Raw genomic sequence first — 6,816 nt, 5'->3', positions numbered from 1 at the left:
ACCCAACCCATACGAGCACGTAATAATAATAATAATTAACGGTTTATTAAAAAAGTTCTGCAGCCCGAAGGCTGAAAATATACATTGGACATAAATGACTTATTACATACATTGGTGGTTTAACAAAAGCCTTCATTAGAGAAAGGTAAAGGAACATACAGTGAGCATACAGATTAATGTAGGTGTTGAACAGCAAACACGTAGTGTAGTAACTCCCTCCTCAATGGTATTTTATGGGGCCTCACGTGGTGTAGTAATTCCTCCCAGATGGTGTTATGAGGGGCCACGTGGTGTAGTAATTCCCTCACAGATGGTGTTATGAGGGGCCTCACGTGGTGTAGTAATTCCCTCACAGATGGTGTTATGAGGGGCCTCACGTGGTGTAGTAATTCCCTCACAGATGGTGTTATAAGGGGCCTCACGTGGTGTACAGATGTGGTGTGAGGGGCCTCGTGGTGTAACTCCCTCCCAGATGGTGTTATGAGGGACCTGACGTGGTATAGTAATTCCCTCACAGATGGTGTTATATGAGTGAGGTGTGGTCCCAGTCCTTCCTATCGTAGACGGATTAACACATCGCTGGTTGTTGTTGGGTCTCACGGGCCGTTATCACTGGGTACCTGGGACCTCGCTGTGTGAAGGTTAACTTGGGTACGACTGTTACTGTTGAGTTGTTCTCACTGACTTAAGCACTGTTCACCTCTGTTTAACACTGGTTCCATTCCTTTCCTAAATGAAATTGTCACTTCTGGCGAGAACTTGTTGATATTCCGGTGGGGAGGAGGGTTCAGGGGAGGGAGTTGGTATGGGCCAACTTAACAGTTGACCTGGCTGCTCCGAGAGGAGCGCCAGGTACTTCTTGACCCTTCGGTGGTCAAGGATGTAGTACTGATCATTATAAGAACAGCCCAGTCCCAACCATTGCTAAAATTATCAAGAACTTGTTATCAACCAGTGTATTTACTCCCAGCCAATCTTACCTTTTTGCACTGTCACTACTTTGAAATGCCCTCTAGTATGACCTTCTCCCCACCTAGTTATTATATATCATATTTGTATCACTTATGTTATTTGTATATTATTTGTCAATTAATCAAGTGATCCATTCACCAATTATGCAACTGTATATTTTCAGCCTTCCGGCTGTTATTATTATTATTATTATTATTATTATTATTATTATTATTATTATTACACACACGCACACAGGTCTCTCTCAGGGGTAAAGTCCAACTGATTTAAACTGGAGGAGGAGGTATTCAGATAATTGACCCCAACTCCTTTACTCCTTTCTTCTTGGCTTCTGTTAAGCCTCGGGTATGGGGAGCCTGACAACCATTCTTATTTATGGACTCTAAAACTCAGCTCGTGGCCAGGTCTTGTCAACTTGTATTCTGAATGGTCCTCTTGAGGGGGGACAACTTTTCTTATTATTATTTGTATTAATGCCAAGACGGGGAGATGTGGTAAGGTATCTCATGGTTCTGGTGGTCGGTCGGTTTAGTCGGGCAGGTAGTCGGTGTGTTTCTGTTACGCATTATTGACAGGTCCTGGGCACGTAAGAGCTCTGAATACATTTGTGCCATAATATCTCGAGGGTGATATTTTAATTTTGAAATTATACGCTAATGAAGGAATTGGATTTCTTTCATGAACTTTATTGTTGACGAAGGTATCCCCGACCCGGACGTGTGGGAACGAGAAAATTGGCACTTGACTCCCAGACTAATGAGTAGGGGAGACACAGCACTCATCCACCGCCACCCACCTCTCCTGGTCTTTGTATACTCTGACGTCAAACAACCACAAACGCTTCCCTGCGTGGTACCAGACACAGGCTAACAAGTACCAGGTGATTATCCTTGTTATCGAAGCCTCAAGTACAAGGGACAACAAGCGGGAGATCAAGAAGAATGAGAGATACACAAACTGAAGCCTTTCTGGTTACCCGCCGTGTCATCAGCGCCGTCTATTCCCAGGTATACACAATTAGAAGCAACGATGTATAATAAGTCCAAATGTTCAGCCACTCTATGAACCACACCACACCGTACTTGAGCGAGGTGCCAACACGTGCCAGATAGTGTGCCAATTACAAACGTCTTACCTCGACCTTTCACATATAGCAAGTTTAGGGATGGCCACTGAATATTTAAAACAAGTATAAACAAAGTCAGCTCTTCCTCTATGTTTATATTGATGACACATATTTTTTAATATTGATAGACTAATTTAATTGTTAACCTTATTACACACTTTTAGACCTTGTAGTTATTGATGTGAGGTAAATAACACCACAGCATCAACATGAGGAAAACATTATGTAGGCTATACTTACCATCCCCTCCTCTTCCTCCTCTTGTCAGTTGGATCATCAATTTCCTTTTCATATCCTTTGACAAATAATATTCACTGATATATTTATTCTAATTCTTAATATCATGTTATTCATTTTTTTGTGGATGTGTAGATTAATGTAACTTAGAAAAGATTTAATTGTTAGAGATAAAAGAAACCTTGTACAGTAACATCAGATGAAGAAGGCCGCCCCACCCCACCACTCCACCCCACACCCCACCCCCCCCACTCCCACTCCACCCCACCCCCACTCCACCCCGGGCCACTTTGTAACCTGAGTTTCATGAGACCAATTTCTCCAGGTTTCGAGTTTCCAGAAATTATTGTCCTCTCCTTTTTATCCCCTTCACTTTATGGGGGTTAATGGTAATATAGTCTCAGCTGAACTTCGACACCATAATAACCCACCATCACCATTATCTTTGTGAAGTAGCTTATGGTAATTTCACATATATGGAAATACAAATAAAGATATAAATACAGAATAAGTAAAGGAAATTGAGAGTATTTATTTTTAATTTTGTCGACTAGTGTGAGTGGATTGGATACCTCGTCTTATCTCTGTTGTCCATCATCTGTGTGTCTTGTTGAATGGTGTATTTTTCCTGCCAAGAATCTCTCTGATCCCTTTACGGAATTCTTCTCTCTCTCTCTCTCTCTCTCTCTCTCTCTCTCTCTCTCTCTCTCTCTCTCTCTCTCTCTCTCTCTCTCTCTCTCTCTCTCTCTCTCTCGTATTTATCTTCCATTTATGTTTGTTTATCAGGTTTTGTTGACAAATTTTATTAGGTGTTTATTGATAATCCATCTTTTATTCTTCTTTTATCTAGTGTAATAGTATCATCACTTTGTCTCTTTCTAATTACCTTTATTCCCTCCTGTCAGTACCCCTTTCATTCTCTTCATTTTTGTTTTAATTTTTATCACTTGCCATCTTCATTCCTCTTCTAATTTATTTTTTTCCTTTTTTTTTAGTTTATCTTTTTGAGTAACATTCTGTCTAATTTCTTTTCACCAACCATCTTAATCAGCTTTACTCCCTCAACTTCCTTCTCCTCTTCTCTATCTTCCTTCCTTTCTACCAATCACCACCTTTCCTCTTTATTATTCCATTCCATTCAATTTCCTCCCTCAAATTCCATTCCCTCTCCTCCCTCTTCTTCCTTCCTTCCTTTCCATCAATCACCTTTCTCCCTGTCACTATTCCAATCCATCAACTTTCCTCCCTCAACTTTCTAATCCCTCTCACACCCACCTCAACCCTTTCTCTCACCTTAATCACTCATCAAGGTCAGACAGGTAAACACACCTTCATTCCATCGACCACAACTCCTTCAGTATCATCATTGGCACTACCACCCTCCAGCTTCTCACCAACGAAATATATTTTTAAAGATGGTGGTTTGAAAATATTGTGTGCAGGAGATGTTGGTAATGATGTATCAGTTCACGGTAGGTGTGCCCGCGGCTCTGTCGGTGGGAAAAAGTGAGGGAGGCAAAAGGGAGAGGGATGGAGGGGAGGGGGTCGAGGAGAGGGAAGGGGCGAGGGAGAGAGGAGGGGACAAGAGAGAGGGAATATTTGCGTATAGATAATGGAAGATGTTATGTTTTTCGTCCCTAAAAGCTATCAAGAAAATAATTAAAGTTTGTCTTCTTTTATTCTAATTCCTCATACCTTACGTACAGGAGTGTGTGTTGGTTGCATAGCTTACGTACAGGAGTGTGTGTTGGTTGCATAGCTTACGTACAGGAGTGTATGTGTGTTGGTTGCATAGCTTACGTACAGGAGTGTGTGTTGGTTGCATAGCTTACGTACAGGAGTGTGTGTTGGTTGCATAGCTTACGTACAGGAGTGTGTGTTGGTTGCATAGCTTACGTACAGGAGTGTGTGTTAGGTGCATAGCTTACGTACAGGAGTGTGTGTTGGTTGCATAGCTTACGTACAGGAGTGTGTGTTGGTTGCATAGCTTACGTACAGGAGTGTATGTGTGTTGGGTGCATAGCTTACGTACAGGAGTATGTGTGTTGGGTGCATAGCTTACGTACAGGAGTGTGTGTTGGTTGCATAGCTTACGTACAGGAGTGTATGTGTGTTGGGTGCATAGCTTACGTACAGGAGTATGTGTGTTGGCTGTAGGAGGTTACTGTAGGTCCACTGTGGCGTTAATAGCGTGTCGTCGCGGTCTTCAGTATTATCTCATTAAAATACAGAAAATTACATTAACTAAATTTTTACAATGGAAATAATTTTATCCTCAGTTTCTGTTTAACAAAAAATCAATTAACGAATTATCTGACATCGGGGATTTATATATACTGAAATATACACAATCTACTTCAATAATAATTCCTAATCATTATTTTTACACTGGATATTTGTCCATTTCAAATAAAAGTGAATTTGCGGCCGCATTCGATTTGTATTTAATTTTAGTAACACAAAAACGATGTTATGTTATGCATTTTACAAGATTTTTAAGATAAAGTTCCCGAATAATTTTTTTTCTTCACAGATTATTAAAGTTTCACACAGTACCCATATAGTTCCCACGCTACCTATCTTTGTTCCCACGCTACCTATCTTGTTCCCACGCTACCTATCTTGTTCCCACGCTACCTATCTTGTTCCCACGCTACCTATCTTTGTTCCCACGCTACCTATCTTTGTTCCCACGCTACCTATCTTGTTCCCACGCTACCTATCTTTGTTCCCACGCTACCTATCTTGTTCCCACGCTACCTATCTTGTTTTCACGCCACTATCTTGTTCCCACGCTACCTATTTTGTTCTTTACGCCACCTATCTTTGTTCCCACGCCTACCTATCTTTGTTCCCACGCTACCTATCTTTGTTCCCACGCTACCTATCTTTGTTCCCACGCTACCTATCTTGTTCCCACGCTACCTATCTTTGTTCTCACGCTACCTATCTTTGTTCTTCCAAGTATTCATCTCAACACCTGCCATCTCGACCAGGTAGATTTCATTAATTAACTCGAGTGCCTTCTTTACCTTTGTTATTGTTGTAATTCGTTGGTGTAAGTGACTTGTTGAAACACACACACACACACACACACACAGCAGGGCCTCTATAACCTAATATACAGAGCCGTTCTTCCTCTCCTGGGTGTCACTTGCAAATAGATTCATTCTGGCTAAAGTCACCAAGTTTAAATTTTCGCGATTCTTGTTTTTATTTTTTTACTGATAAATTCCAGGTGTTGTTCCTGTTATGTAAATCATATAACAGAATACACACTATGATTCTAGACGTACACACTGTGGCTGATAACGTACATACTGTGATTCTAGACGTACACACTGATTTTTTTTTTTTTGCATACAATGTGATTCTTGACGTACACACTATGATTAATGACGGACAAACTAATTTTTGACGTACACACTGTGGCTGATAACGTACACACTGTGATTCTTGACGTACACACTACGATTATTGACGTACACACTACGATTCTTGACGTACACACTATAATTCTTAACGTACATACTACGATTCTTGACGTACACATTACGATTCTTGACGTACACACTACGATTCTTGATGTACACACTAATATTCTTGAGGTACACACTACGATTCTTGATGTACATACTATGATTCTTGACGTACACACTGTGACTGTTTTTAAGTAGCTGTCTGAGAGTTCGTTTGTTCTCACGACCCTCGCTTGGCTTGTGTCTCGGGTGGGCGTGGCAAAAGAACGTCGACTCCCCACGCCCACCTAAACGTCCACCTACACACCCACCCACACACAAACCCACACGCCCACCCACACACCCACCCACACGCCCACCCACCCTCCCACCCACACCTTTCCTCCCTCACTGGAACAATTCTCTACCTTAGCATATCGTTCATAAATGTCAAATATTCTACTGGGTGCTTACCTGACTAGTAACGTTATGGTGACGTGTTATGGTGACGTGATGACGTAAGGTGGTGACGTGTGGTGGTGATGTGCAATGGTGACTTGTGATAGTGACATATTATGGTGATGTGGTATGGTGCTCTTATAAATCTGTTCATTATTATTATATTTTTATTTTTCATTATTATTATTATTATTATTATTATTATTATTATTATTATTATTATTATTATTTAACAACAAATCCATTATGCAAAGTAACTTGTCACCAACATTATTATCCTGACCGTCTCTTTAAACTCCTGAGACACAGATGGACACTGGACTAAAAAAAAAAAAATACCCCGTTTCCCAAAATCGATCACAAAATCACCAAACCTGTGATCAAAGTACGTAGCCCTCAAACTGATCAATCACTAACAAACCCAACCAAGTTATAATCATGGAAATCTGATCAAACTACGTCGATGAAATAATGAAGGAAGAGAATTGTTTTGTTTACTTGTACATCCTGGTGTTAAAATCGATCTGCAGTAATGAAAGACGTGGTCAATGTTTTCCCCTATTT

This window comes from Homarus americanus, unplaced genomic scaffold (assembly GCF_018991925.1).
Source record: "Homarus americanus isolate GMGI-L3 unplaced genomic scaffold, GMGI_Hamer_2.0 scaffold57980, whole genome shotgun sequence".
Lineage (NCBI taxonomy): Eukaryota > Metazoa > Arthropoda > Malacostraca > Decapoda > Nephropidae > Homarus > Homarus americanus.
The sequence above is the reverse complement of the archived record's forward strand: the minus strand, read 5'-3'. Positions refer to the sequence as shown.